The sequence below is a fragment of the Loxodonta africana genome, chromosome 11 (genome assembly GCF_030014295.1).
Source record: "Loxodonta africana isolate mLoxAfr1 chromosome 11, mLoxAfr1.hap2, whole genome shotgun sequence".
Taxonomy (NCBI): Eukaryota; Metazoa; Chordata; class Mammalia; order Proboscidea; family Elephantidae; genus Loxodonta; species Loxodonta africana.
This window is the reverse complement of record NC_087352.1, coordinates 71,567,230-71,584,155: the sequence shown is the minus strand read 5'-3', so window position 1 is coordinate 71,584,155 and position 16,926 is coordinate 71,567,230. Positions and strand designations below refer to the sequence as shown.

Genomic DNA, 16,926 nt, shown 5'->3' with positions numbered 1-16,926 from the left:
CTTCTGCATTTCCTATTATTGTTTTGTCTCCTTCTCATCATTTTGTTTCTTCTCACTATATTGTCTCACTTTTTCTCATCATTTTGTTTCAATCTTCTTATTGATGCTTCTTTGACCTACCACCTAAGTGTTGAGTTTTTCCCAGGTTCCTTCCCCAGCTCCCCTCTCTTTTCATGCGACATTCTCCCACTGGGCTCTAGCATCCACACCTGTGATTTTAACTACCTCCCATGTGCTGATATCTTCCAGACCTATATCCCTAACTTTGGCCTTCTTGAGTTCAGGATGTTTATCCAGCCTCTTTAAACATTCCATCTGAATGTCCTTCAGACACTCAGACTTGCTAGGTACCAGTCTGAGAGACACTCAGATGAAGATGTCATCCATAAACCTCCATCCCTAAACTTGTTCATACTTTCTAGTCCTCATCTGGTAAAGACCATCTCTTTTGGCACAGTCATTTAAGTTGGAAGCATGCGTGTAATTCTCAGCTCCCCACTCAGTGCTCATCCCTCAGAGCCACTCGGTCACCAGGTGTTTGTTGTGCTCCTTTATCTCAAATCAGCCGTCTCTCCATCACCAGTGCCTTAGTTAAGGCCTCCACCGTCTGTGGTCTGGACCATTTCAATAGCTTCTGTATTCACCCTTATTAATCCTCTTAATACCTGAAACAGAATAGGCATTTGGTAAATGTTTTATGAACAAAAAAAGAACAAATAAATGAATATACATGATAAAAGAAAACAGACACATTAATCTACAGAGACAACTGTTTCCCATGTACTCAGTGAGAAGTTTGTCACACAGACCACAGATGAAAGACAGACTTGACAACACTGGCCACTCTATGAAGACTGAAGAAACGATAGAGAGGGAACTTTTGCAGGGAGCTGATGTAATATATCTGGGCATGTCTTTCTGAGAATCCAACTATAATACAAAAAAACCCAAACCTATTGTCATCAAGTGGATTCTGATTCTAACTGTAATAAATAGAGGAGGAAAACTCAGAGGATAATTCTAGACAAGTTGATAGTTGAGATGTTTATTCAACTGCCTTTGAAAAAATTTGTTTTAATTTATTGAGGACTAAGTACAGTAAAACTCCTGTATTATATGTGATCAGTTCAATGGTTTTGATAAATGTACATACCTTTCTAATTCCATTCAAGGTATAGAACTTTTCCATCAGCCCATAAGTTTTTTTATTTAAATAATTTTTTGTGTTTTTGGTGAAAGTTTACACAGCAATCGGATTCCCATCTAACAATTACTACACAAATTGTTCAGAAACATTGGTTGCATTTTTCACAATGTTTAAAGATTTTCATTAATTCCTTTCTGGATATTTCACTTCCAGTAATCTAGTTTTCCTGCCCGCTTACTCTTTCATCTTTGCTCTAGAGTAATTATTGACCTCGAACTGCCTTTGTGAGTGAATTTGCTAACAAGCACAAATAAACTGTGTTGTTGACTAAGTGGGAAGTCACATCCGTAAGTGACCAGATGTCAGTCAGGAAGGGTTAAATCTTCTGGGTGAGAATTGAAAAGTGGGATTTTTAGTCGTACCCCAGTCTCAGGCCAGCTGGTTCTCCTTGTGCTTGGTCAGAGTTTGCTGGCAGGAAGAGCTAATACTTTCTTTTGATATTACTATTTTTATCTTATAAAATCTCTACTTTAGCTTGAAAAATATTTTAGGGAAGATTTTTTCATTTCACATCTGAGTTTCAGTGCCTAGCACTGTGTCAGGCACATGAAATACTTTTCAAATAAGTGAGTTTTGCTACTCGTCACATCAGAGCATTTGCATGCTACTAATGAGGCATTGCCCATACGCCAGTGGAGACTACATGTTACTGTGACGCCGAACAGGTTTCATGGAGCTTCTACACTAAGACAGAGTAGGAGGAAAAGCCTTGTGGTCTATTCCTGAAAATCAAGCAGTGAAAACCCTATGGATCACAATGTTCTGAGTCTGTTGTGCGTGGGGTCACCGTGATCGGGGGCCAACACAACGGCATCTATTAATACTACCACATCCCGCTAAGCCTGAAAAAATGAACTAGCCAAAAAACTCAAACTCAATGAATTTCCTTGTTAGGTGTTGTTATTTAGGACTGTGAATTTTAATGCTAGTATATCTTTTCCAAAATAGCAGTTTTTGTTTTGATGTCGTTGATATTTCTATCTGTGACTTGCAAGAGCTAGAGCTGCTATTTAAATGCATTGCCAGTTTGGAATTACACACTGTCTTCACCCTTAAGGAGAGGCTTGTCTTCCTATTGGCTTTGCAAGAAAACAGGCATCTAGTTAACCCAGGAGCTCCACCAGCCTTACTGGGCGTGGAAGGACCAATGAGTATTGGAATCAGTCTTGTTTGACTCTCTTCGAACCGAAACAAGAACTGTCTACTCTGGCTTTAGAAGAAATGTTTAAACAAGCTCAGAGGAAGCCTTCAAAACCTGGGTTGATGTTTGGAGTCATACGGTTTGGGCTCAAGATGATGATACAAAAGTGAATGCTAAAGTAATCTTTAATTGGTTTTCATTTTCTGTTTATTGTGTGAAATAGAATTTATATGTTGATCGACATTAGAAGCTGGCTTGTTTTGCTTATCCTATTTGATACCACAATGGAGTTATATTAAACACATGTTTAATCAGATGAACTTAATCAGAAGTATGGTCTTGGAGATAAAAGGGAAAAAGTGGAAATTACAATTTAGATGGCACTGGTAACCCTGAGAGTATGGCCCCTGAATACCCTTTCAGCTCAGTAATGAGGTCACTCCTAAGGTTCACCAGTCAGCCAAAGATTGAACAGGCCCATGGAACAAAACAAGACTAAAGGGGCACACCAGCCCTGGGGCAGGGACTGGAAGGCAGGAGGGAACAGGAAAGCTGGTAATAAATAGAGAACCTAGGGCTGAGAAGGGAGAGTGCTGACATGCCGTGGAGTTGTTAACCAATGTCATAGAAGAATGTGTGTACCAACTGTTTGTTGAGAAACTAGTTTGTTCTGTAAACCTTCATCTAAGTGAAAAATTAATAAATAGTGCCGGTAATCTCACCAACATTCGCCTCAAGTGCATGTCCCCAAGTTAGCATGAGATGAGGGACAGGGGTCTGTTTTTTTCTTGGGCCATTGCCAATTCCCATATGCCTCTTGTAGTGTGAACAACTTGCTGCAGCAGTTGCAATTTTAGAGTTAAGGATTTGTATTCAGAGGTAACATGGTCCACGGATAATGCAAGCCCAGTGCTTCTTGTGGAGTTCCATTAAAGCTTAGTGAAAACCCTGATTGTTCAAATTATGGAGGGTGGGTATAGTATCTATAAAGTGACACCTTCCAAAGGGACTTCACAAGATAGTTTTGACTATGTATGGTTTTCATTTGAAGAGGTGACTTAGCCCCAACCTGTTAGGAAAATCTAGCTCTGAAATTTGAAGACAAAGCTGGGCTTAATTTTTCAAAGCATACACACTAGAAGGATGAATCAGTATTTTGCTGGTGATGAAAAGTGTTTCTTTTGTAAAGCTTAGTAGGTTGAGTTTGTGGCCACTGTAATGAAACTATTCCTGTGGAACAGTAAATCTCAACCAGCAGTGATTTTGCCTCCCACCCCCGCCCCCTGAGGACATCTGGTAGTCTCTTGAGGGCAGGAGGTGCTACAGGCATCTACGGAGTAGAGGTCAGGGGTGTACAAAGAATCATATGACCCAAAATATCCATAGTACTGAGGTTGAAAAACCCTGCTCTAGAGTAAATCTGAATGCACAGCTTCACAAGAACTGGCCCAACACCAAAGGCAAAGTCTAAAGCATTTTCAACGTTGTGAGCTTTTTCTCTTGGGACCTTTTTCAGATTTATATGATTGAACCACAAGTTGAGAGTAGATGGTGTTACTTAGCTCTGAACTGGGGAGGTCTCTGGAATCTACACAGTTTGGAGCAACTGTTATAGAACTGGCTGGCCCAGCCTTTGGTTTCATAAGACCTGCCAGAAAGCCAAGTCCTGGCAAAGTCATCGAGACACCATCACAGACTGAAATCAGTTGAAGCCACCCAAAGACTTATTAAGTTAAGATCTTTCTACCAGCAGTTTATCTCTTCAAAGAAAAATTGCATGACAAGAGATTCCAATTGGACACTCTGGACTCAGCTGTCAGAGACATTGAGGAAAGCACAATTGGAACATTCTTGCCCACTGTATGCCCCTCATACCAGCAGTGATTATATACTTCTCTTTTGTGGCTTAAGTCATCCACCACACAGTGTAACATCGTAGTTCATAGCACAAATGTTTCAATCAGGCAGACCTAACTTCATATTCCAGCTCTGCTAGCATTAGCTCTGTTTCTGAGTGAGGCCCTGTTGGAAGCAGATGGTAATAAGTGAAGGCCTTCAATGAAGGGACTCTTTGCAGAAGAGTGGACGGGGCAGGGTTAAGGGACCAGCAAAAGAGTAGCAGCAGTGGGAAGCTGTGAACTATTTCCACCTCTAGGGCTGAAGGAACTGGAGAATGACTGGCACTTGGTAAGAGCTGTAGCCATCAGGGGACCACTGAACAGAAGCAGTGGACTGCTGACCTGTGCCAAAGTGTGGCCCTGCATGAAGGGAGCAAGAAAATAAATACTCCAGCCTCTCTGTCCTGCCTTCTAGCCTTTGTTAGTGTCTCCCAGTGACCAAACCCATCTCAAAGTCAGAGAATAAGCAGATGCAGAGGTGTTCCCTATAGAGTTCAGCCACCCAGTTCACAGAGCAAAAGGGAGAATGGTCCTGGAGAGCAATCCAAGAGTATTCAGGTGTGTAGCCCTGGACCGGTTCCTTAACCTCTCTAAACATGTTTCCTCATTTCTCACACAGGGATGTTAATCTTTACCTCATATTCTTGGCGTGAGAACTAAATAGGGTGAAGTGTGTACAGTTTCTAGTATAGCATCGGTGTGTGGAAGGCACTAGTTCTCTAGAGCGCACTCGACACACAAACCCAAACCATTGCTGTAGTCAATTCTGACTCATAGCAACCCTACAGGACAAAGTAGAACTGCCCCACAGGGTTTCCAAGGAGCGTCTGGTGGATTCAAACTGCTGACCTTTTGGTTAGCAACCGTAGCATGTAACCACTACACCACCAGGGTTTATAGAAGGCACTTGTTATATAGTAACTTTTATTTTTACTTCACTTAGGGCCAAGCAGGACCTGACATCTAGAGAGGTTTTGGGGACCAGATGAGGCGTTGGTGTGGGACTTTTGGAGGGACAAAGAGAACTAGATAACACGAGCGAAGGTCTGCCCTGCCTGAGTAGGAGCAGGGCCAGCCAGGCAGACATTCTTGCAACCTGCTCTTTTTCTCTCCCAGTTTTGTGATCTGCCTGCACCAGTCATCTTCTCCATCTGACTGGGCAGCCTTTAATATTCTCTCAACAAAAAACTCTTAGTTTTCCCTCTTCTCTTGGTCATCATGTTGATGGTTTCCCATCCTGCTTCCTCAACCCCTCTTTCTCCTGTAATGTCTCTTCCTTTTGAATAAAAAATTCCTTTTAGTGGCCACATTCTGCTTATGGGTCTTTCCGCAAAGGATGGTGATGACCAGATTCCTGATTACTTCCTTCTAAAGAGTCTGACGACCTCCTCCTCTCTGTTATTCCTTCCAGATTGCATGAAGTATCTGCCACTGTATTCTTTTATGCAGCTTCATTTTGTTTTTTTTCTCTTATGCTCCTCCCATCCCCATACCAACCTTAAAATTTAGTTTATAGCCTCTTAATCAGGCCAGTGCAGGTTCTGGCCAAATACATTTTTCTGGCCTTTGCTAAGTGCATTCTGGCTATGCCAAGATCCCATCAGTCTGCTCTCTCAGGACATGGTCCAGGAAGACAGATCCCTGTTTTGGACACCTTTTACGTTGCCAGGCATTCCTTGCCATGTCCTCCTTTCATTCCCAGACTCACGGCCACCACTGAGAGAAGGGCTGTCTGGGCACCTGGCCAAGCCCTTCTGCGGCTCCCTTTCTCCTTTGCGCAACCCAGAGGTGCAGTCAGATCTCTGTGTCCTGGGTCCATCTGAGGTGATTGGAAGGCGTGGTGGTTCTGGACAAGTGTGGGGCACCCTGGCAGGCTCTGGTGCACGGGGTTTGGTTTATCACACTCCCTTCTGAGCCTACCGTGAGATGATGCTGCGGGGTCCTTACAGGCATGTGCTTGGGAGTGGGCACCCTGCCCCCTTGTGCATGGACCATCTCCATTCTATCCCAGCCCTGAATTTTTGAGGGTAATAACAGAGCCCTCCATATAGAGAGGCTGTGAGGATTCTGTTGGATAGTTCACGTGACATGCTCAGTAAATTATCTTCACAGGAAACCAGCAGCCCTGCAGACCCCGTCTTCCCCTCAAACACTAACACAGTTCCTCCCCCAGTTGATATCTAGGATGGAAGAATTCTTTCAACTGTCCAGAATCCCAACCTCTTACCCTCGTGTTGGTACAGTGGTGCTTTGTTTTCAGGCTTCCTCTTCCTTCTCTTTAGCTCCATTGATGGGGCTTTACCTCTTCCTCCCCCTGTCTGCATTACATGTTTCCTGGACTATTTATTCCACACTGACTAGGTGCTTCATCCCATAGTTCACAGGCACAGAGGAAGCGTGGCTTGCCCGTGATGCAGGTGTAGTCAGGGGTCATCTCAAACAAAATAAAACGGGGCCTAGCTCTGCCTGAAGCAGCCACTACTGCCTTAGGGTAGAGTTCCAGATCCTAACCTGGGATTACAAGGCCCTTGGCCCGGGCCCTGGTGACCTTCCAGCCTCCCCTGCTCTCTGAGATCCAGCCACGCAGGGCTTCTTTCAGCCCCTCCCATATACTGTGTGCCCCAGGTCTCTGCCCATGCCCTTCCCTCTGCCCAGAACATTCTCATGCTGCTTTTCCCCCTTTTAACTCCTTTGTATCTTTGGAGACTGTGCTTAAATGTCACTGTGTCACCTCCCAGGCCTTCCTAAGGACCCTTGCCAGACCTTCCCAGAATCCTGCTTTTTGATCTCAGAACACCCATCACGTTTATGAATACTTTTTTAAAAGTTTTGCCGGAAATAAATTCTGTTAAGAAAACACTCTGCATCCCACTTTGAAGTGTGGTGTCTGGGGCCTTAAATGCTAACAAGCAGCCATCTAAGATGCATCAATGAGTCTCAACCCACCTGGATCAAAGGAGCATGAAGAACACCAAGGTAACAAAGTAATTATAAGCCCAAGAGACAGAAAGGGCCACATGAACTAGAGATTTACATCATCCTGAGACCAGAAGAACTAGATGGTACCCGGCCACAACCGATGACTGCCCTGACAGGGAGCACAACAGAGAACCTCTGAGGGAGCAGGAGAAAAATGGGATGCAGACCCCAAATTCTCATAGAAAGACCAGACTTAATGGTCTGATTAAGACTAGAAAAATCCCAGCGGTCACGGTCCCCAAACCTTCTTTTGGCCCAGGACAGGAACCATTCCCGAAGACAACTCATCAGACATGAATTGGACTGGACAGTGGGTTGAAGAGAGATGCTGATGAGGAGTGAGCTACTTGTATCAGGTGGACACTTGAGACTATGTTGACATCTCCTGTCTAAAGGGGAGATGGGAGGGTAGAGGGGGGTTAGAAACTGGCAAAACGGTCACAAAAGGAGAGACTGGAAGGAGGGAGCGGGCTGACTCACTAGGGGGAGACTAAGTGGGAGTATGTAGTAAGGTGTATATAAGTTTATATGTGAGAGACTGACTTGATTTGTAAACTTTCACTTAAGTACAGTAAAAATTATTTTTTTTAAAAAGTTTTGCCTTGTGGGAGGCTGAGGCGCTAGGATTTCCCTGTGTCCATTGGTGGTAGAGTTCACCCTCCTTTACCATGAAGAGGCCATGTTTAGGATGTTTAGGGTCTCTTCTCCCTGCTCCTCTGTAACCTTCATGATGTGTTGGTCTGTGTTACTGTCTCTTACTGCCAGCATCATTAAACACTGGGACTAGCAAGGGTGGGAAGCTGGAAACACTTTTCACCCCCAGGTGTTGACAAATATAATAGCTCCCTTTAGGACTTTCCCTGTGGACTTAGATGGTCCCTCCTGTTTCCTGGGAACTGAGCGAGGGTAGATCATACTTTTTCCCATATCTGCTCGTAGGGTAGCAGGTCTGACTTAGGGGCAGTGACTCTTAGGGTGATATTGTGTGTGTGTGTGTGTGAAGCCTTTTTTTTATTGTGCTTTAAGTGGAAGTTTACAAGTCAGTTTCTCATACAAAAACTTATATACACATTGGTATGTGACCCTAGTTGCTCTCCCTGTTATGTGGCAGCACGTTCCTCCTCTCCACCCATGTCCATTCAACCAGCTCCTGTCCCCTCTGCCTTCTTATCTTGCCTCCAAACAGGAGCTGCCCACATAGTCTCATGTGTGTCCTTGAGCTAAGAAGCACACTCCTCACCACTATCATTTTATGTCTTATAGTCCAGTCTAATCTTTGCCTGAAGAGTTGGCTTCAGGAATGGCTTCAGTTTTGGGCTAACAGAGAGTCTGGAGGCCATGTCCTCTGGGGTTCCTCCAGTCTCAGTCAGACCATTAAGTCTGGTCTTTTTACTAGAATTTGAGGTCTGCACCACCTAGTTCTTCTGGTTTCAGGCTGATGTACTCTCTGGTTTATGTGGCCCCTTCTGTCTCGTGGGCTCGTATTTTCCACGTGACTTTGGTGTTCTTCATTCTTCTTTGCTCCAGGTGGGTTGAGACAAATTGATGTATCTTAGATGGCCAATTGTGAGCTTTTAAAACCCCAGATGCCACTCACCAAAGTGGGAAGCAGAACATGTTCTTAATACACTTTGTTATGCCAGTTGACCTAGATGTCCCCTGAAACCCTGATCCCTAGACCCCCGCCCCTGCTACTCTGTAAGAGTATATAAGAGAATGAGAAATGGGAGAAGAAATGTTCTGGAATTCAGTGTGGAGGCTTAGGGTCATCCTGGGCACTTCTTAAGTATTGACCAGAACTTTATGACCCCAGGACCAAGCTGAGGGCCCTCTGACATGAGAGGAAGAAGAGGTCTTGGCTCTTGGGGAACTTTGCCTTTGTCGTTCCTATGTTTGATTAATACAGCTAGAGGATGTCTCTGCAATGGACCCTGGCTCCTCCCTCTGTGAATCTCTATCTCTTCGTATCCAACACCTTCACTTGGGTACCAACCACATACCATTGTGACTCCTCTTGGTGGGTTTTGTTTGTGTCCTGTGACCTCTGCCAAGTGGAGTACCCTTTGAAAGCAGCCCGCGCGCTATGCTGATGACCCATGTGCTGCCTGCTGTGTCAGAAAAAAGTGTGTGCTTTTGTTTATTGCCTTCTCTCTCAGCCTCTTATTGATTTGCATGTCCATGAATATTATTTGTTTTGCTCATCATTAGGACAGCGTCACATGCCATAGGTTTGCAGTCAGACCTTGTTGACACTGAGTCATGTGTTTTGGTCAGGGGATGGTTCTGGAGATGACTACTTCCCCAGCAGTAATGGAAGAAAGAAACCACCCTAGTGCTTTGAATCACAACTTTAAATGAATGATTCCATAAAGTTATCGAAATACCCATTGCCACCGAGTTATTTCTTACTCATAGTGACCCTATAGGACGGAGTAGAATTGCTTTATAGGGTTTCTAAGGAGCAGCTGGTGGATTTGAACTGCCGACTTTTTTGGTTAGCCGTGGAGCTCTTCACCACTGCATCACGAGGGCTCCACCATGAAGTTAGGACCTAATATATTGGGATGCAATTGCCCCATTTATTCTTGGGACTGCGTGGCTTCCCTTTACCACCCCTGTCCAGTCAGCTACTGATTAATCAGGGGGCCAGGGTCGCGGCTTGCACAGAATTCTGTGCAGTAAGTGAAATGAAGCACAGCAGTGGAGTAGGCATGTGTCTTTAGGGCTGAATAGAAAAAAAAAAAAAAAAAAGAAGCACCCATCAAATCGCAGCTCTGACCACTTTACCTCCCAGTCTCCTCTGGGAATGGTCAGTAGACACTGGCTTATGGCAGCCACCTGACCCTGGTCCCCATCAGTGATGGAGCTGAGAGGAGGCACCATCGCCAGCTTTTGCCATATGCTTACTAATTAAAACAGAAATGCCTGCCACATGCTAGGTTGTTGGAAACACATTTCCGTTTTGATGTGGTGATTCTGAAGTAAATGTGTACAGAAACATATGCTTTCTGTCAGCCAAATAGATGACACTGCCATTGCTAAGCCCTGATTTTGCCATGCTTGTAAAATGAATGGGGTTTTGTATCTCTTTGCTAAATGCTCTATTATCAGATGAAAATGAAATTACCATAAAAATCCCTTCAACACTAAAGGGAGTTCTTCTGCAAGGCATGTTCCCTCTTGCCTGCACTCAGCCCAGCTTTTGCTTTTAAGGAAAAGCGTCCGACATGCCATTCTTGGGCACATGGGTTCACTGTTATGTGATCTCTGGCATTCTCCAGGGACTGCCAAGGCCTGAAACTTTGCCCTCATACCACCAGTTCCTAAAACCTCTGTTTTGGGGACCCCTAGTGGGGACAGCCACTAGACAGCAAGGGGCCTCTGCTGCTCTCTCGCTGCTTCCCTCTTAGTCTCTCCAAGAGGCACGTTCCTGTACTAGACCAAGTCCTCAGCAGAAGATGCACAACGGGTAGTCAAGTCATGGCTTCAGAGCTGAAGGGAGAGGCCCTCACTTCACCCCCAATTCCTACATGGAAGGCACTTGCAGGGGTTCCCACAGAGGAGATTTTCTTCTCTGTCATGTTTGGAAGTTACCCAAGAACATTAAGGAAAGGCTGGCGTTTCACCCCACCACTGCCTTCCTCCCTCCCTCCCTCCCTACCCAATTCCCTGACTCATTCTCATACGAAGGCAGCCTAAGAGCCCACAAGGGGTGGAGGGTAGGGGTGGGCATTGGGCCAAGTGAGTCCTGGTGGAACCAGCCCTTGCTGAGGTCAGCTGGGCCCCCTGCACAGGGAGGCCTGAGCTTTCTTCCCTCATAGTAATGCCAGTGCCTGGTCTGCTGGGAACTTGCTCCACACACCCGGTCGCCAGCCGTCCCCACTCACCTGAGCCAAGAGGGTACCTCCACAGAGAGAGCTCCCTGGTCTGCTTGTTCTCGAAGGGCCTAGGCACATCCCTTATAGGTCCACCCTATGCAGATCCTGCACGAATTTCTTTATTACTTCCTATGGCGTGTGCCTAGGGCTCTGGCACGTGTTCCTGGGACCACTGCCAGGATGCCACACAATATGGCTTTTGCCCAGCCCTGAGCCCTCTCAGGAGTGGCTCTGTCCTTCTCTGGCTGTCACATGTGGCAGTTGGCTCAGATTTTTTTTTTTGTATTCTCAGTCATTTGCTCCCTAGAGCTGAGAGTTACATTCAGCAAAAGCATGTGTAAGCAAGACCATGCCGCTCCTCTGCTCCGTGGAGGATCCCACTGGTGGAAGCATGAGCCCTTGACCTCCAGTCCTGATGCAAATAGCTTTGTACCCAGGAGTGATTCTGCTAAATAGCATCCTCCATTATGGATTAACATCCTGTCACATTATGAGCAAACAGTCCAAGCAAAGGGTGATGGGCCTTACCGGCTCAGCCACTGATTTCAGAAAACGTGAGGCTGCCACTTGCCAGCTTGTTTCACTGTGGATGTGGGGTTTTTTTTTTTTTTTTCTATTTCTCTGAAGAGGCAAAAGAATCAAGGATTAGGTTTTTATTATTATTATTATTATTGAACAACAAATTTAGCAACTTAAAATAACACCCATTTATTAACTCAGTTTCTGTCAGTCAAGAGCTCAGCTGGATTCTCTGCTCTGGGTAACACAAGGCCAAAAGCAAGGTTTTACCTGGCTAGGCACCTATAGGGAAGAATCCACTTCCAACCTTATTCTGGTTATTGACAGAATTCAGGTCCCCATGCTTGCAGAGCTAAAGCCCCTCATCATTCTCTGCTTCTAGAGGCCGTCTGTGTTCCTCATCACATGACCCCTTTCACCTTCAGAGGAAGCAGTGGCATGTCAAATCCTTCTCATGTTTCTAATCTCCCTGACTTCTCTGCTTTTAAAACATTCACCTGATTGGGTCAGGCCCACCCAGGTCATCTCCATATTTTAAAGTCAACTGACTTGGGACTTTTAATTTTTATCTGCAAAACCCCTTCACAGCCGTACCTAGATTAGTGTTTGAGTGAATAGCCAGGGGGTGGGAATTTTGAGGGATTACCTTTAGAAATCACAGATCAGCCCAGAAAAAATCAACCTCACATTCAGTTTCACATCCCACTTCATGCTTTGAAGAAATTACTGTTGTGAATATTATCTCCATTGTTGTCTCCACCAGCAAGTGCCGGGGATCCTGAACCTGAACCAGAGGCAGAACCTGAGGCAGAGGTGAGGCAGGTGGCTGATGAGGCTAGCCAGGAAATAGCCCCTGCAGAAACAGAGAGCGAGGTGGAGAGAGTACTGGAGCAAGAGCCAGAAGAAAGAGCCTCCCTCAGTGAAAAAGAGAGGCAGAATGAGGAGGTGAATGAGAGGGACAACTGCTCTGCCTCCAGCATCTCATCCTCCAGCAGCACGTTGGAGAGGGAGGAGAAGGAAGACAAGCTCTCCAGGGACCGAGGAACTGGTAAACAAAGCTCTCTTCTCAGCACATTCAAAGGAAACGTGGGGTGAGGGGAGGCAGGAGGAGTTGGTATGCTGAGGTCCCTGTTGAGTCATCTTGCTCCCTGGGCTGTGCCACCCAGGCTCTGAGAGGTGAGGAATGTGGCCACATGGTCAGCCAGCCAGCAGCTTACTGTCCCTTAGGAAGGTAAACCCTCAGCCATGCTACTTCATTCATCTCTTCCTCAGGTGGGAAAGAGGGCCAGGTAAGGAGGGCATCAGAGGACTTTCCCTGTGGAATAAGCCCTGAGAAAGAAGCTCTTCATTGTCTTCTGAGTGTTTGATTGTTAATAAGAAGTATAGCTTTTTTCTGTTTCTGATTTAAGTTTAGCAACATGTTGTGTTATTATCTACTCCTTAAAAGAATTTTAAAAGAACTGTGTTAAACCATTATGACTCAACATTTTATCCCAGAGCAGATTTGTTAAAATGAATTAAATGAGCACTTCCAAAAAGTTGCAGTTCCATGTGTGCGGAGGTCCCTGTGACATGCCCCACTGAAATATACATCATTTAAATAATTTTCTGCAGCATACCCAGGGCCACTTCTTTCTTTACTGTAAAGTGCATGTTTTTCCTTATGGAATTATATCTTTTTGGTATTATACCTGATATTCATGTAGCTGACCTTGTGTCTGGTAGCTTTACAATGAGGGACCAGATGGCATGTTGGATGATAAGTTTGGCCTGAGAGGGTCTCACTGGGGACTTCGGCTGGGTGCCACAGAAGCTTGTAGGAATTGTAAATGAATTATACAGTAAAACCTACGAAAGCTAGGGCCCATGTAAGGCAGAAACTTGTCAGAGTAGGAAAACTTGAATATTTTCCCCTTAAACAAGCAACAGAAAAGCGATGGAAAACTTGTAAAACCTAGAAAAACAAGGCAGTTGCATTGAGTTCCAGTTCTCATAGGTTTCACTGCATAATCTGTACACCAGGGGTCTGATTTTTTTACCTATCACTTGTGTGCTCTCAGGGTGGCAGAATACCAGCTCCCTGGACTAACACTCCGCAGTGTCTACCAGAAGAGTCATGTCTTACAGGGCCAACCTTCTATAAGCTATATATGAGAGATACATACTCAACTGGCCTACATCTTGCACCGAAAGGGTAGTATGGATGCCCCCTGAGGATCTGCCAGCCAATAGCATGACCCATGCATGGCTTGTTAGTTCCCAGATTAAAAACAGATTGTCCCTGAACATGGATGAGTAAAGAAAAATTGAATGAATGAATGAAACTAGAAAGTCACCCATGACTAGGTAAGTGAAAGATCGGTGGTTGGAATCTACCATCCGCTCCTTTGAAACTGTATTAGGCAGTTCTGCTCTGTCCTATAGGTTTGCTGTAAGTCAGAATCAACACAGTGGCATCGAGTTTGGTTTTATGGTCACAGTACAGAGTGTAGTATAAGACTTCTTGATCAATTTGGCCTTAAAATCATGTTTCATATAAGAATTGTTCATCGTAACTGGGGTTAGCTATCCAAAAATATATCAATAAATTGCATTTGTGAAAATAAGCTAGAGAACTAAACTTTCTTGGCTCAGATTATCCACTGTTCTTCCACATAAGGACAACTTTCAAAAAATGAAGATTCAGCTCCTGGTCAGAACCATTGATTTTCTACCAATAGCAGATATTGTCCAAGTGTGTGTAGACTCGGGGACTAGGGCTTTGCAATTATTTTCTGCTTCACTCTGGTGCTGTTGAGAGATTTGGTCATGTTTATTTGCCGTAGCTTATTGGTTCCTAAAAAGTCCCAATGCTCACAGGCATTCTCTGCAACTGTGGACTCAGGGTAACTCTCTTATAGTAGTTCTCATGTTTCAGAAAATTGTCAAATCACAAAGGAACCTAGAGGCAATTAAAATGATTCCTATTCTTATATCTAACAATTGTGTCTGTAACTTGAAAATGAATTTGTAGGACTTGAGAGAGACTCAACTTTCTCTAATTCTGTGGCTTTATTGATTCATCGATTGATCGATTAATGGTTGTTCCTCTCTATGTCATTTATATGAGAAGCTCTATTCATCATCCTTTGTTGTGATTACATATCCTTTGTCTCCACTCAGATATAAGCTTTGTGTGGACGGGGATGTCTGCCTTGTTCTTTTTGAGTCCCCAGTTCCTAGCTAGGTGCCCAGAACATAGAAGGGGCTTAGGAAATCATTGGTGAATAAATCAAGAGGCATCTGGCCAAGACGGAGGGGCCCCATTTCTCCCAGGTATTACCTTTTATAATTAAAACACCCTGAATATAACAGAACGAACAGGCACAAGAAGATTCTGAAAGGTGGAATGAAGAAGGTAGACTGCCTAGGGACCTTGGGATGTGAGAAAAGACACTACACTGAGCTCTCTGGGTTGCCATATTGCCTCCCATATATCCCATACAGGGCACTGCAGAAGTCTCCAACCCTAAACTACTGACAATCACAGACAAAAAAGCTTCTAGCAAAGCCTGTCCCCCTCGCCACAGGACTGGAAAAAGGGCAGCAGCCTAACAGAACAGAAAGCCTTTTTGGCTATTAATACCCACCCGAGTCAAACATCAATGGAAAAACTGCTCCCTGAGCCAGCAGTTTCAATAGGACCAAATGGGGAGTTAAGTTTCCATATAACCCCACCTCTCGAGAGCAGGAGCAGCAAACCACTACCTGATGGTGCCACTGGGGTAAGCAGAAAGCTAATATTATATTCCCTGCTGGGCAAGAAGCAGGCAACATTCTGATTCCCTCACTTGGATAGTGTCAGTGAGGTTCTGTGGAGATCTTCACCTTCAGCTTCACCAGCAGGAATGAGACTTAACAAGGCAGTGAGTGAGGGCTAGTCAGTACTCCACCCATCATAGCCCCTGATGCAAAAGTGCCCAGTAGGGAGCTGAGCCACCATAGCTTCCCAGCATCAACAAGATCTAATGAGGCAGCGGGACGAGGAGCTGGTTGGCACGCTGCTCTCCCAGAGGCACAGAGCCAGTAGGGGCCAGCGGGGAGCTGGGCCTCTACCTCCACTTGGAGGCAATGAGGAATTGTAAATCACCACTCAGCTTTTACCAGGAAGATGCCAAGGGGGGAGCTGAGTTTCCACCCTTCCCATCTGCAGTGAGGCAGTGTGAGTCAGCACTCTTGCTGAGGTGGTGACAGCAGGGCCTAGCAGGGAACTGAACATTTACCTCCACCCAGACCTGTTCATTACACCTTAAGAGGGTGACTACCTGCTAAAAGAGAATATTAAATATGAGAGTCTCACAGCATAATACCCAAAATGTCCAAGATGTAATAAAAAATCATTCATTATACCAAGAACTAGGACAGTCACAACTTGAATGAGAAAAGATAACCAGTAGGTACTAACACTGAGATGAGTCAGTTATTGAAATTACCTGACAAGAAATTTAAAGCAGCAATCAGAAAAAAGCTTCAAGAAGCAGCTATGAACACTCAGGAAACACACTGAAAAAATATTAGCCAAAAAATAGAAGAGATAAAAAAAGAACCAAAGGAAAATTATGGAACTGAAAAAAAAATTACAATAACCAAAATAAAATACTTACTGATGGGCTCAATAGTAGATTGGAGATGACAAAGGAAATAATCAGTGAACTATAAAACAGATCAATAGAAACTATGCAACCTGAATAACAGAGAGAAAATAGATTGAAAAAATGAACAGAGCCTCAGGGATCTGTGGGACTATAACAAAAGATCTAATGTTTGGTTTATAAGAGTCCCAGAAGGAAAGGAGAAAGAGTATAGTGCTGAAAAAATATTTGAAGACAGTGGCTGTTAATTTCCCAAATTTGGCAAAAGGCATAAGTCTATATATGTAAGGAGCTGGACAAACTCCAAATAAGATAAACCCAAAGAAATCTACACTAAGATGATAATCAAATATTTGAAAACTAAAGAAAAAAAAAATCTTAAAAGAGGCTAGAGAAACAATGCATTTCCTCTAGGTGAACACCGGTTCAAATGACAGCAAATTTCTCATCTAAAACCATAGAGGTTAGAAGGAAGGGGCACAACGTTTTTCAAGTGCTGAAAGAACTGTCAGCCACAAAGTCTATATCCAGCAAAAGGATCCTTTAGGAATGAAGAGTAAATAAAGACATTCTCAGATGTAGAAAACTAAGCTTTGTCACTAACAGACCTTCCCTTAAAGAATGGCTAAAGGAAGATCTCCAAACAGGAAATGTTAACAGAAACCTCAGACTT

The 16,926-nt window shown here is 44.4% G+C and overlaps 1 protein-coding gene across 1 annotated transcript in view; it reads left to right on the top strand.

Moving 5' to 3' along the window:
• Nucleotides 1-16,926, top strand: part of FHOD3 (formin homology 2 domain containing 3) — a 91,221-nt gene that overhangs the window by 7,050 nt on the left and 67,245 nt on the right. Inside the window, exon 2 of the mRNA XM_064294597.1 lies at nt 12,386-12,670. The gene's annotated coding sequence lies outside the window, so the exon portion shown is untranslated. The remainder of the gene's footprint in view (nt 1-12,385; nt 12,671-16,926) is intronic.